The sequence below is a fragment of the Megalopta genalis genome, unplaced genomic scaffold (genome assembly GCF_051020955.1).
Source record: "Megalopta genalis isolate 19385.01 unplaced genomic scaffold, iyMegGena1_principal scaffold0023, whole genome shotgun sequence".
Taxonomy (NCBI): domain Eukaryota; kingdom Metazoa; phylum Arthropoda; class Insecta; order Hymenoptera; family Halictidae; genus Megalopta; species Megalopta genalis.
Window position 1 is genome coordinate 2,080,734 of NW_027476093.1, and position 15,701 is coordinate 2,096,434.

The 15,701-nt window shown below is 39.2% G+C and overlaps 1 non-coding gene across 1 annotated transcript; it reads right to left on the reverse strand.

The window, feature by feature from the left end:
* Positions 1-15,047: 15,047 nt before the first annotated feature.
* Positions 15,048-15,119, reverse strand: TRNAQ-UUG (transfer RNA glutamine (anticodon UUG)). Its single transcript has one exon. It is a non-coding gene; the product is annotated as a tRNA-Gln (tRNA).
* Positions 15,120-15,701: the final 582 nt, after the last annotated feature.

Consider the following 15,701-nt stretch of genomic DNA (forward strand, 5'->3'; position numbering starts at 1 on the left):
ACTTCGATATGGACCGTCCTTGAAGCTTGCGTTATCAGTTGATGATGCGTCGCGACTTGTCCATTGCTATGCAGTTCAGAGACTGAAAGGAAACTGACAAAGCATGATACATCTTTTTATCGACATAGCATACATAGCATACATAGCATACACTCTGAGGCACCTAAAAAATTTGTTACGTCACGTCCTAAGGTAACTTTTATGTCAACAAAGCTTAGATTTAAACAATTTTTGAAATCGTAATCGTCAGAAAAATGATTTTAGATTTAGTTGAGACAGAGCTTCGAGTGCAAAGGGTTAATATTTTTCTAAATCAATGCAATCAAGAAATTAGTTTAGGAAGTAGCTATTTTCGTTTCACTTTGCTATTTCTTTTAGTTTGTAAATTATGATAAAATTGATAAGTAACGTTAAGGAATCCGGCGAATTAATTATATTCATCTGTTTAACAAAAACACGTCTTTTTGAGTAAAATTTAAAGTCAGCCCTGCTCAATGATAATTAAATAGCTGCAGTACTCTGACTGTACAAAGGTGGCATAATCATTCGTCTCTTTAATAAAGGCTGGAACGAAAGGGTTTATGAAATATAAACTGTCTAATATTAAACAAATAAATTAGATTTTCAGTTAAAATACTTAAATTAAATTATAGGACCCTATAGTATTTAATAACCAACTTGCAAAATAGTAAAGAAATAAATTGGATTTGAGTTAAATACTTAAATTAAATTATATAACGAGAAGACCCCATAGAATTTAATAACCAACTTGCAAAATAGTAAAAAAATATATTAGATTTGAATTAAAATACTTAAATTAAATTATAGGACGAGAAGACCTTATAGTATTTAATAACCAACTTGCAAAATAGTAAAAAAATAAATTAGATTTGAGTTAAATACTTAAATTAAATTATATAACGAGAAGACCCCATAGAATTTAATAACCAACTTGCAAAATAGTAAAAAAATAAATTAGATTTGAGTTAAATACTTAAATTAAATTATATAACGAGAAGACCCCATAGAATTTAATAACCAACTTGCAAAATAGTAAAAAAATAAATTAGATTTGAGTTAAAATACTTAAATTAAATTATAGGACGAGAAGACCTTATAGTATTTAATAACCAACTTGCAAAATAGTAAAAAAATAAATTAGATTTGAGTTAAAATACTTAAATTAAATTATAGGACGAGAAGACCCTACAGTACTTAACAACCAACTTGCAAAATAGTAAAAGACTTCCGATTTATCGCATGCAACACGCTCGTTTCAAAGTTCCATTTTTTAAATATTCTGTACTCGTTTCCTCTCGCCAAAAATTGAGACCTCGCTTCCTCTCCCCCACCCCCTCTTCGCCGGCCAGGACATTTTCGCGCGTGCATTAAAATCCGCCTAAAACGATCGACGGAGGCGAACTAAAAGCAGGGAACGAAACGAGAGATCGTATAAGACGACGTTGTTAAACCTTCTCGTAGACAAACAATTTTTAAGAGGCAGTTAAATTGCGACATTGTGCGCTACATCACGGGTAATCATTCGATACGGAAGAGGGTGCCATTTCCGGGGCCATCTGCGACGCTACGATTCGGCAGGCGTCGTTCGCCGTCTCTTCTTCTTCTTTTTTTTTTATAATCGGTGCACGCCGGAGAAAAAACAAATTTCGCGTCTTCTTATTTAAATGTTCCACCCTCCTCGACGGGTTTGCTTTCGCGCGGCCCCCCTCCGGAGGGAAGGGGGACGATATCTAATATCGTTTTTACGATGTAAGTTCGAGGGTGTGTCTGTCACGGTGCCGCGAAGGGTTACGCCTCGAATCCCGCGGCATCTTCGAACAGCAGGAATTATAATTGAGGCGACAGCCGTAAATCTCGAATATTTTCGGGCTTTACTGCGAAACGGCCGAAATTGGCCCGAAGAGGTTTCCGACCATTAAAAATATGCAAAGTTTCCGCATGGCCGACCTATCCGAGGCCTCTTCTCGCTTAGCGTCGCGCGGTTTTATGTCGCTGGCTCAAGCGATCCGTAAACTTCTGGGGTTGATCGGATCGGCGTTGCTCATTTGTATTTGTGAGATTTATGCTGTAGTCGGCTTTTTTCTTTGTATATTGAAGCTTGATTCGTTCGCAAGACGCGAACAAACAGTCCAATGAATGAACGCTTCTCGGTGAATGAATCTTTTACGTGATATATGGAGATGGAAAGTTTGTTATAACGTTCTTGCGTTCAGTTATTTATTATTAATTATTATTCATTATTATTTAGTAATATTATTAATATATAGTATATTATATATGTTTATTTATTTATATCTTGAAGATACCGTTACGTAGGAATGTATTGAGGTTATATTCAGGTTAATATTATTAATATATGGTATATTATATATATATATATTTATTTATTTAGTAATATTATTATGCACGTACAGGTATCTTGAAGATACCGTTGCGTAAAGATGTATTGAGGTTATATTGAGGTCATATTGAGGTTAATATTATTAATATATAGTATATTATATATTTATTTACTTATTTAGTAATATTATTACGCACGTACAGATATCTTGAAGATACCGTTACGTAAAAATGTATTGAAATTATATTCAGGTTAATATTATTAATATATAGTATATTATATATATATATATATATATATATATATATATATATATATATATATTTATTTATTTATTTAGTAATATTATTTAGTAATATTATTATGCACGTACAGGTATCTTGAAGATACCGTTGCGTAAAAATGTATTGAGGTTATATTGAAGTTATGTTATTTTTTTCTTTTCTTTTCTTTGTCATTACATATTATATTTTTTTTAAACAGCTGTAACTATCAAAACGTTTCCAAACTGAGCGTCAATTAAGGAGAATTTACTGTATTCAGTAATGTCTCTCTAACTGACGCTCAGATTCTGCAGAAAAATGGACAATTTGGGAAGAGGAGATACGATTATTCGAGCCTTGCATAACCTTGACGTAACCTCGACAATTCGTAACTATAAAAAGCGAGCTCGACAAGGCTCGAATAAAAATCGTATCTCCTCTTCCCAAAATTGTCCATTTCTGTGGACAATCCGAGCGTCGATTAGCTAACGAGCTAACGGGAACCGCGACGCTACAGGGCTCGTAATTCTTCGGGTTTGCCCACGGCCAGCAGATTCTAATCCGAATCCGTGGCCCCGAAACTCCGGAGCGTGGCTGTAAAGCGGTCTTCCGAGAGCAGCCGGGCTGCTGTCTTATCCGCGAGATAGCGAGACGATTCTCGGGTGAACTCGAAGGGGTCTCTCGGCGCGGGGGTTGGGTCCGGGCGCAGGGACATTAAAGCCGCGACTCGATTGGATAACAAACATTTTATCGCGTTTAATTTTGAGAGCGGTGCTCGCTCGCGCGGCATTAAACTTTAACAGCTTCTTCGGCAATAAATAATATTATGCACGCGAGGATGCCCCTCCCTCCTTCCCTCCCCACCACTTGGCTCGCGGAGTGTGCCGCGGGGGCAATTAAATAAAATGCGATACCGTTCGAGTTATGACTGGAATCTTTATGGTTTATGGCCGCGGCGTATTCCTTAAATCGGGGCATAAAGTAACTTCCAGCCACCCCCGTCGTTTATACGCCGTCACTTTTACCGACAAAAAACGATCCTCTCCTGGCCTTTTTCGTTTACTCGGAAATAGCTCGGGAAATCAGTCGGTCTCGGCGCGCTGTGAAATGTTTCGCGAAGATTGAACGCTGCGCGAATGTTATTCTGTGAATGTTATTCCTCCATTTTTCTGTCTGCGATAATTGCAGTCTTTATCTTTTTTTAATATATCGAAAAGAAAAATATTCAAGTGGATATTTTCATGTTTTTTAAATTTTTTATTCTATGCTGTGTCCTGGGCTTATTTGGTAAATTTTAGTGACTAGTGTGCTGACAATAAGAACAAATTGCTGTTACTATTATTATTTTTATTATTATTATCGTTATTATCATTATTACTTAATCAATTAGTTGTTACAGTCTCTTCGAGAAGTGTTTAAGTTACTCTAATTATACTGTACATATTTGATTTTATAAAATACATTTATTTCACAAAATATTAATTGTTATATTATGATATATTATATTTATTTTTTTATAAAAGATATGATTTAATAAAGAATATCAAAATGTATATCCTTCTTAACCGGTTAGCTGTTTTTGGCGAGTATAGTCGTCACGAAAAAATGGCAACAACTCGTCGAAATCAGGTTAAGGCTAGCAATCAGCTATCGTATATCAATTTTTAGTGGCGCAAAAGTCGTCGCTCGAGTGCAAAAGGTTAAGTATACAAAACCAAGCAATCGAATGACTAAAGAACTCGACTAGCTTGGATTTTGCACAGTAAAAACAATGAAAAGAATCGCGCAAATGGAATCAATCCGCTCCACCGTTTCTATTTACAGTAATGTCTCCCTAACTGACGCTCAGATTCTGCAGAAAAATGGACAATTTGGGAAGAGAAGACACGATTATTCGTACCTTGATTCTCGTTTATATAATTGTCGACAATCGATTACCATAAAAATCGAGCTGCAAGGCTCGAATAAAAATCGTGTCTCCTCTTCCCGAATTTATTAGTGAGTAGTGAAGCTCTAGAGAAGAAGAGATTTTTTCCCAAATCGTCCACTTTTGTGTACAATCTAAGCGTCAATTAGAGAGACATTTCTGTAATAGTAATTTCTCCCTTATTTGCGCTCAGATTGCGCAAGAATTATGCATACAGAAAAGGATGCATCCCATTGATTTACCATAGAAGGAATAATGTTATGTTTATCGTTTCTTTTTAAGCTGCTGGAATAGAGAAAAAGAGATTTCTTCCCACATTGTCCACTTTTGTGTACAATCTAAGCGTCAATTAGAGAGACATTGCCGTACCCGTTTTATAGAAACCTCGATCTTCGTTCGCTCGTTGTATCCGACCGTTAACATAACCTTGATCAGTCGTAACAGCTGAATCGGTTAATAGAAAACATGAAACGAGAGAGAGAGAGAGAGAGAGAGAGAGAGAGAGAGAGAGTGAGTCGAATCTTAATGCAATCAAGATTTAAAAGCGCTCGCGCACCACTGATCGTCGCGCGAACTTCGATGTTTTATCGGCGAGCGTATATAGCTTCTAATGCCGGTAATTACTGATACTGATTGATAATGCGTTCGTTCTTTTTTGCGCAATCGAAGCAGCGAAGCTAGTTTGTGCACAGAGAGAGAGAGAGAGAGAGAGAGAGAGAGAGAGAGAGAGAGATCACGTTAAGTATCGTTTAATCCGCTACCATTTTCCATCGGTTTTATCATATTTTATGCGAACGTTTATGCTGCCTTATTTATAGAACGCTATATTACACATACCGGGGTACGCGTACAAACGTAACAGCCTTCGAGCAAGAACCAGTTAATGATGTATAATCAAACAGAAATCAAAGTATACTGTGCATGCGGAGTATCGCTAATTAGATGTAATGCTCTTCTTGTAACGTTAACACATTTTATGTTTGTTTATCGTTGAATGGACGACGGGAACGACGGAGTCAGTCGCTGCGAGAATAAAGACGAAATCGTTTACACTGATTCCGAGCACTTTTTTTATTCGTTCATTTGCCTGGTGGAAGGAAAAACCACGTGCATTTCGTTTTGATCGCGACTTCTTTGAACGATCGCGTTGCTCGATCTCTTTGCTCGCTGGAAAGAATAAATTTACCAATTATGAGAAAATAGAAAAAATATAGAAATATCTTGCATACTACTTGTTTTTCCCAAAAATGGGGGTCAATTTCGTTAAAGGCTTATTCGAGCCGAAAATTCGAAATGAAATGAATTAAATTCAATTATTCGACGCTACTCGATACCAATTATTCGATGTTATTCGATCATTCGTTCCATGATTAAAGAATAATTATTCTTTTTTTTCGAGCGATCTCGTCGTCTTTTTTTTAGGAAAAGCAATCTCAATGGAAACATCGCTGGAAAGAATAAAATTGCCAATTATGGAGATACAATAGAAAAACCGCTGTATTTTGCGCGACTTTCTTTTCCGGCGATATCACGATTCTCTTTAGAAAAATCGAACAACGATGGCGAACCTCGCTGAACATTCTGCACAGCGAAAATTGGAAATGAATAGAACGACCAATTATTCGACGCCACGAATAAAATACTGTATATTGTCCGTTGTTCCTTTTTTTCGAGCGGACTCGTCCATTCTTTTCGAGAATAAAATTGCCGGCGGTGCATTAGAATAGAAAAGCTACTGTGTTTTTTCGATACGACTTTTTTTTACAACAGTATCTCTTTGCACGAATTGACGAATCAAGGTCAATTTCATTAAAAGCTTGTACAAAGCGAAAATTGTGAATTAGTAAAGTAATTAACTCGTTGACGTTATTTTCTTTGGAAAATCAATCTCAATGTATCATAATTTTAGCAATTATGAGACTGTATATTGCACGATTTCCTTTTTTTTAACAATATCTCAATTCTCTTTAGAGGAACCAATCTCTTTTAAATTATATATTTCTCCCAGCAATAACATAATTCCTTTTCGGAAAATGAATCTTAATAAAATAATGCCAGTCGTCGATTAAAATAGAAAAATTACTGCATTTTCCACGAGGTGGTCTCCAACAATGTCTCAATTCTCTTTAGAAGAACCAATTCGTATAAGCAGGGTGTCCCAAAATTATGGTACTTTTGGGAAATAAGCGATTCCTGAGGTCATTCGAAGTAACTTTTTCCTTAGCGAAAATGCAATCCGCGGCTTCGTTTACGAGTTATTCGCGAAAAACACTGACCAATCGGAGAGCGAGTGCGGCCGATGGTCCGCCCTTGCGGCCAATGCCGCGTCGCGCCGGTCGTCTGACGCTGTGGCAGTGGTCGCGAGGGCGGGGCGTCAGCCGCACGCGTTCTCTCATTGGTCAGTGTTTTCCGCTAATAACTCGCGAACGATGCCTCGGAGAAAATTTTTGTGAAGGAAAAAGTTACTTCAAATCGCCTGAGGAATCCCTCAATTCCCAAAAGTACCATAATTTCGGGATACCTTCTTTTTCGGAAAATCAGTCGTCGATTAGAACAGAAAAATCACTGTATCTTTACTGAGATGCTCTTCAACAAGGCGAATCTCACTGAAACCTTTCGCGAATCGAGAAATATAAACGAATAAACCGTCCAGATTCGTACTTTATTCGAACAAAGCGAGAATAATTACTTCTCCAGTAATCTGGTCATTCTTTTCGGGGAAAATCGATCTGGACGAAGCATCGTGGACAAGATCAAGGTTATCAGTCGCGCGCCAGAGCAGAAAAATCACCGTCCGGGAACGCGTCGTTAGGAGAATCGATCAGCGAGGCGCAAAATCGAGACCTGCGAAAAGCGAAAAGCGGCGAGGAATTTAACTCTCGGCCGCCGGAATCTCCCTCGTCCGACGATCCCGTAGACAGCGTGACAACCGGAATAGTCTGCGACAGAGTTCCGGGCGCGGCATCGCACAGCGTCCTTGATACCGTCTGGGCTCGGGGAACGCCTATCCGCGGACGACGATGCAATTCCGCGGGCGAAGTGTCAGGACGATGGCTCGTGTGACTCTCGATTACACGTTCCGTCATTACGCCGGGGTATTTTATCGTCCGGCTGAGTTATACGGGGTTCCGCTCGTTAACCGGAAACTTCCAAGGGATCGTCTCGCTCGAATTTAAATTGAGAAAGTATTTTACGAGCGCGCGAGAGAGTTTCACGGTAGCGTTGTCACATCTTGATGAACTTCCGGTAACGATCGTAGGAAAATGTCCCGACTCAACCTCCGGCCCCAGGTCTCTCCCCCCTCCCCTCAGGTCGTAGTCTGCCCCCCGCCAAATTCGCTATCCAGGACCGTTCCAGGGAATCTGGTGCACGAAGCCGGCCATTCGGACGGGATTAATGAACCCCGATCGCTTACACGGACCGTTTAACGCCGATTGCGAGCGTCGAAGTCGGTTATCATAACCGATCATTCGTTCGCCGGCATCTTAGGAACGGCATCAACACCTGTGGATTCGGAATTCGTCGAACATCGATCATCGACGCGGGAAGCGTTTGCCGATTGCTCGCTCGATTCGTAATTGTAACTTTGCTTTGCTTCAATTAAATTTTCGCAATTGTTGTGCGTTTGTGTGAAATGTTTCGCGTTCGCTGTGTCAAGGCGGTGAATAATCGTAATTCGAAATGATTCTGACGTTAGTTATTGGTTACATAAGCGAATGTGCCCGCACACTTGTTACTTTCGCTAGGAGAGGATTAATTAATTAGGATGGTAGGAGTATTTGTTGCAGCAGACAATATTTGTATTTTGAGAGAATAGAACAGAGGCGTAAGTCGAGTTTCCGCCGAAGTAATTTGTTCTCGAAGAAAGAAGAGCGTTTGTAAATCGAATATAGCGCATGTCTTGTGAATCTAGCCGAACAAAACAGCTGATCACGCATTGCAATCTAAATATATTTTTTCTGTCAACTTACAGCTAGTTTTCTTACTTGTAGCCAGCGCGTTGCAGTGATAAATTCGAGTTTACGCAAACAAATACAATAAATTCTCCCTAATCGACGCTCAGATTGTCCTCAAAAATGGACAATTTGGGGAAAAAAGATACAATTATTAGAGCCTCGCGGCTCATTTTTACAGTTACCGATCGTTAACAACTATAAAAACGAGCTGCAAGGCTCCAATAATCATATCCCCTTAAATAATAAAAATAATTTTCGTGCGCGATCCAAGCGTCAGTTAGGGAGACAATCTGGACGTCAATTAGGGAGACATTACTGTACATTATTGTGTACGAGCTGAGGGATAATTTGAGAGAACTTATTGTACTGCTTTCGACGTGGATCTATTTCGAAGGCTACAAAATCAAATCTGACGCGAGACATTTTTTCGACGCCCTGTATAAGAATTGACCGTATTATTATTATTATTTCACCGTATTTCCTGCAGAAGAGAGACTTTATGATAACAATAATCTCGAAATGAAAGATGTGAAATTGATCAAAGTGGCCGGCCTGATAGCGTAAAAGTGTAAAGGATGATCAATTTTTCAATGTAAATACTGCAAAATATTTGTAACGATTTTTAAGATTGATCAAAGTGGCCGGCCTTATAGCGTAAAAGTGTAAAAGATAATCAATTTTCAATGTAAATACTGCAAAATATTTTTAACGATTTTTAAGCTTGACGAGTTAGGAGTACAGTGATGCCTCCCCAATTGACGCTCAGATTGTCTCCCTAATTGACGCTTAGATCGCGCACGAAAATGGACAATTTGGGAAGAAGAGATACGATTATCAGAGCCTCGCGGCTTCATTTTTACAATCGCCTATTATTAACAACTATAAAAACAAGCCACCAGACTCGAATAATCACGTCTCCTTTCCCGAAATCGTCCATTTTCGTGCAGAATCTGAGCGCCAATTAGGTAGAATTTACTGTCCTTCTGAAGAACGAAGCGGAACAGCCGCGAAGGTGTTGCATAAATCGCGGGCAATGATCGAAGAAAATGTTTCCTCCGCTTTAAGCCTGCGGTTCGATACAGAGCGGACGATTAATATTCCGTGCATCGAATACGCGCGCGGCTCGTCGTGTTAATTTTAATGGCGTGTAAAAATGTGTACGGGAATGGGGCGCAGCTGCAATAAACAACGGCGCGATCCGGCATAAACGAGCACCATTAATGTCCACCTCCGTGTTTCAGAAAAGGAAGCCAACCGAGAGAAAAATCGCGAGGCGGCGAAGCGCGTATAAGTACATATAGTACTTCACGGCCGCGTTTAAAAAAAAAGAAAAAAGAAAAAGAAGAAAAAAAAAGAAAAGCGTACTCATCCCGTTTCTACCAGACATTTATTCCAGCAAACGGCGTGCTCGCCGGGTTCCTTTGCTCTTTCACCGTGATAAATTTCTCTGTTTACGAGCTATTTCCATATTTCACTCAATCCATTTCCTTATGTTGTCGGATTAGACGCGTGGACAGAATTTAAAAATCCGATCCGAAAAACGTTCTTCGATCTTTCGCGGCGAAACGGAGAATACGTTACCGTGGTTCTTGTAAATATCAAATTCGCGGCGGTAAATATATGTGTCTTACAGTAAATAAATGTATGTAATTCTAGAGTTTTACTTTTTACAGTGAACGAACTGTGCCGAGATCATTCGAATGGAACGTTTCGTTACATAAAAAATGTCGTGAAAGAAGTGCAAAAAGACGAGATTCTATTGGGTTGGCAACTGAGTAATTGCCGATTTCAGTTATAGATGTCTCTCACTCCCATTTTTATGATATCCGTAAATGTTATATTATAAAATTATTATTATTATTATTATGTTATTTTTTATTATCCGTGAATGTTAGCAACTGGACAAATCGAATGCAGCGGTCAAGGAAAAGCGACCAGAATTGATCAATCGTAAAGGTGTCATTTTCCAGCAGGACAATGCTAGACCGCACACGTCTTTGTCCACTCGGCAAAAATTGATGGATATTGGTTGGGAATTGATGTTACACCCACCATATAGCCCTGATCTCGCGCCATCGGAATACCACTTGTTTCGATCCCTGGACAACTCCCATCGTGGTAAAACTTTTAATGATGATGACGCTGTAAAATCTCACTTAACTCAGTTTTTGGCTTAAAAGGATCAGACTTTCTACGAGCGAGGAATTTTCAAGTTGTCAGAGAGATGGCGAAAGGTCATCGAACGAAATGGAAAATACATTACAGATTAAACTTCATTCCAAGTAAAAAAATTTTTTATTTCATTGAACAAATCGGCAGTTACTTAATTGCCAACCCAATAAATAGATCCAATGTTATTTATTTAGAAGCTTTTATTCCAGAATAAAGTACTCTCGATTGCAAAATAATGCTTCTGAACCGTGCATCGCAGCACCGGAAAGGGATGATTCCTGACGTCGTTTGAAGTAACTTTTTCCTTAGCGAAAATGCAATTCGCGGCTTTGTTTGCGAGTTATTAACGAAAGACGCTGGACCAATGAGACGTGAGCTCAACTGTCGGGGCGTTAGATAGTCGAGCCAATCAGCAGATCTGGGCGTCGACCGCTCGTTGGCTCGTTCCGTCTCGCGCCAGCCGAGCTCGCCTCCTATTGGTCACTGTTTTCCTTCAATAACTCGCAAACAAAGCCGCGGATTGCATTTTCGCTAAGGAAAAAGTTATTTCAAATCACCTCAGGAACTCTCTAATTTTGGATTGCGACACATTTTTGGGACACACCGCAGACTGCAGCGGCATCATTATAGGTTCGGATAAAAAAGTTAATGAACAAAAGTTCTCTATTTCTTTTTCTGTCACTTCAAATAGTAGCAAAATTATAAAAAAAATCATTTTAATCATTTTTCTAGTATACTAGTCCCTCTATTATCTAAAAAAAGACTTCAGGTCCAGTCTTAAAAAAGTTATTACATTTTAAAAGGCGTACGAACACTTTCGTGTGCCACTGTATGATGTTTTAAAGAAACGTCTCTATAATAAACAAGTAAATTGCGCCTGCAATTGCGTGTTTGTTACTTTTATTAACTTTAGAGGCCTGTTGGCCCGAACACCGCGCGGATTCCTCGGCAGTGATCGGCGCGAACGCATTAAGCCCGTATCCATGAAAACCGCAATTCCGCTCGCGGTGAACAGAGAGTAGGCGGAGGGGGCAGAGCGCAGATGCACTTTTCATTGGGAATTACTTTTTAAAGTCCGCGGAGAAAAACAGAGCACGTTTATTTAGCAGCAACCTGTATAAACGGCCACCTGCGGGCTGAATACGGGCGGACAAGCGGACCCGCCCACCTGACAATACGCTGTCTCGACGGAATCGTAAAGCCGCTGTTTACGCGCGCCGCGGAACGACGCGGTCGCGGCGCGGGCGGCTCGGCGAATAAAAATTCGCGTCGGCCATTTTGCCCGGTTAGAGATTACGATAAACGCGGCCGTATATTTTCACGGCCCGGAATCGACAGATAGAGAGTGAGCCACGGTTCGCGGAAAACGTGTTTCCGCACCGGACTGATTTTCGCGGCGCCATGGGACGCGCTATGCGCGTCGCGACGTCGCGGATCGAACGGTGTTCCCATCGACGAAAATATCGGGCGGACGTGCACGGCTCTTGATTAATGCCGATACCGGGAAACGCGCGGTAATAATGCGTTCGCGTGCGCGAAGAAGCGCGCCGGGAACGCCGGTGAACGCGTAATTTGCGTAATTTTTGCTATTCGCTTTGCTATTCGTTTTACGATTGTGATCGATGAAGGCCGGACACGATAGCCGCCGGATTCGAAAACGTTTGTCACATGAATTGGTAATTCTTGACGTCTGACCGACGTCGACGAGGATCCCGGGTGTTCCGCGAAACCTATTATTTGTCTCACGAGCGGAATAAATGAGAGAAATTACATTCGATTCAATTTCGTTTCGTTGTCGATTGTATAAGGTTCGTAGTGTAGGGTTAGGGTTTTTGTGGAATATTAATTGATAATAATTTAATTAAAGACAATATAATAATCACAGTCGATTGTATAAGGTTCGTGGTGTAGGATCAAGGTTTTTGTGGAATATTAATTGATAATAATTTAATTAAAGGAAATATAATAATCACAGTCGATTGAATAAGGTTCGTAGTGTAGGATCAGGGCTTTTATGGAATATTAATTGACAATAATTTAATTAAAGGAAATATAATAATCACAGTCGATTGTATAAGGTTCCTAGTATAGGATCAGGGTTTTTGTGGAATATTAATTAATAATAATTTAATTTAAGGAAATATAATAATCACAGTCGATTGTATAAGGTTCCTAGTATAGGATCAGGGTTTTTGTGGAATATTAATTAATAATAATTTAATTTAAGGAAATATAATAATCACAGTCGATTGTATAAGGCTCGTAGCGTAGGATCAGGCTTTTTGTGGAATATTAATTAATAATAATTTAATTAAAGGAAATATAGTAATCATAGTCGATTGTATAAGGTTCGTAGTGTAGCATCAGGGTTTTTGTGGAATATTAATTGATAACAACTTAATTAAAGGAAATATAATAATCACAGTCGATTGTATAAAGTTCGTAGTGTAGGATCAGGGTTTTTATGGAATATTAATTAATAATAATTTAATTAAAGAAAATATAATAATTCCTGAATTTCAAACGCTGAACAAAGCAACAGTGCGATTCAGTGCGATCGTTCTTCATTTGTCCAGCTGGTTCGACGCAACAATTATTAATTAGTATTAATTCGTTAAAATGTTCAGGATTGTACGTGTTATGTTATAGTCAATATATAGCATTTCCACAAAATATTTATGAAAAACTATTAAGCAGTATTTAAAGAAGCAAATATCCATGGATAGTTGAAACAAAAATATTTATACGCGATCTATTCTTTTAAATATTAGATACATTTCTATGCTGTAAATAAAGGCATTATAACAGAACAGTGGTAAACAATTAGAATAATTCCAGTAAAACAATACGAAACGCTATAAAAATTCAAATTATCTTCCGCACCATACTAATTCAACTTCAACCCAATATATTACCCCTTTCCACTCGAATAGCGTCTCCGAGGCGCAATTAAAAAAATTGTTACACCACGTTTCAAACTAATTTTACCGATCAATTTGCAGAATCGTCGAAAGGATGACTGTCGCATCTGCCACAAAATTCAATTTCACCGGCATAAAATGCATTAGGTCGTATAAAATGCAAATACAATCGGATAAAAAAGAACTACATTAAATTCAGCGTTAATTTGTCTTCAAGTGCAAAAAGGGTTAACACATCCAAAAATCATAATAATTTAAAAAAAGAACACTATCAACCCATTACTTACAATTCCACTCGAACAAACAAACGAATAATCAACGAATCGACAAGCTATCCAAAACGAACCGAACAAATTAAAAGCAACAAAACGAACTGCGTCCAACACGCCCGTGAAATGAACGAGAAAGAAATTCCGATATCGGAAAGTAGAGAATCGTGTAGCTCATTGATCCAACGACGAATAATTTATGCTCTGTCGGATTCGACGCCGCCAATCTCCACCATCTCATTAGTCATACATATCCTTATTACGTAAAGTGCAAAATTGACCGCGCGACGACACGCTGCTTTATTAAACATCGCTGCGCGCTCGCGTCTATAATCTCCTCAATTTTAATCAATTCGTAATGGCAGCTTGCGAGCCGCATCGTAATCTGTCATCGGAGCAGAATTACTTACACTGTTTCAACATCGCCGCGGGTAACCCTTAATTTCCCCCACCCCCTCCCGTCCTATCGTAATTGGAACTCTGATGCATTTTTGATTCGCGAACGCACGATACGTAAGCCCGGCGATGCGCACAGATTGAAGATAAGCCGGAGAGACGCGTCCTGTGGCCGCGGACTCGACCCGCATACAGGTTTCGTGGAACGCGCGCGCGCACCGCGATAACGGGGCCCCGTGAATTATCGAATCGCATGTATAATAAATGATCCGTCGCGATTAGATCGCGCGGCCCGGCGATGGATCCGCGCGCGTTATACTGTATAATTACTGATTAAGCGCGCGGAGACACACGAGAGAGAGAGAGAGAGAGAGAGAGAGAGAGAGAGAGAGAGAGAGAAAGAGAGAAAGAGAGAAAGAAAGAGAGAGAGAGAGAGAGAGAGAGAGAGAATCAACGCGGACAAACCGTGGTCGCGCGCGCGCGCTCGCGTCGATCGTCGTTGAAAGCTGACGTGTTCGCTTTTCGACGACATCGGCACCCATTAAAAATGGGTTCGAGCAACGAAAACGCATTACATATATTGCGATCGGAAGATACACGGACGGATCGTAACCGTCCAAAAAAAAAAAGAAAGAAAAGAACAAAGGACGGCCGCGCGCGATTATCGCGGTTCTTTGTTCCGCGAATATCGATGCAAAATATTAATTTATGTATATGCCAGGTGGATCGATAGGAAGTCCGGGAATATTATTTCGCCGGAAAAATCGAGTAAAAAAATGTCAGGTCCCACCGAGATTTGAACTCGGATCGCTGGATTCAAAGTCCAGAGTGCTAACCATTACACCATGGGACCTTCGCGTTAGTCAATGCGATGTTAAAAATCATTTTCGTCGGACGACTCCGGCGACACTGTACTCGTTGCGTTTTTGTTGTTTGTTGTTGTTTATTGGTGCACGATGGCTCAAAATAAACGAGAGATTTTATTAAACATTGTTTTATATTCTTTTGGTACTGTGTGTCATGTAATTGACAATAATGATCGAAAATAATATCTTTTTACGTTATTTTGTCTATTATTATTGTTTTCTTTATTAACGCTTGATTTACGTCAACAATTTTCGGTACTGTGTGTCATGTAATTAACAATAATAATCGAGAATAATAATATCTTTTTACGTTGTCTTGTCTATTATCGTTGTCTTCATTATTAACGCTATATTTACGTCAACAATAATCGAATATAATAATATCTTTTTACGTTGTTTTGTCTATTATCATTGTTTTCTTTATTAACGCTATATTTACGTCAACAATTTTCGGTACTGTGTGTCATGTAATTAACAATAATAATCGAGAATAATAATATCTTTTTACGTTGTTTTGTCTATTATTATTGTTTTCTTTATTAACGCTAGATTTACGTCAACAATTTTCG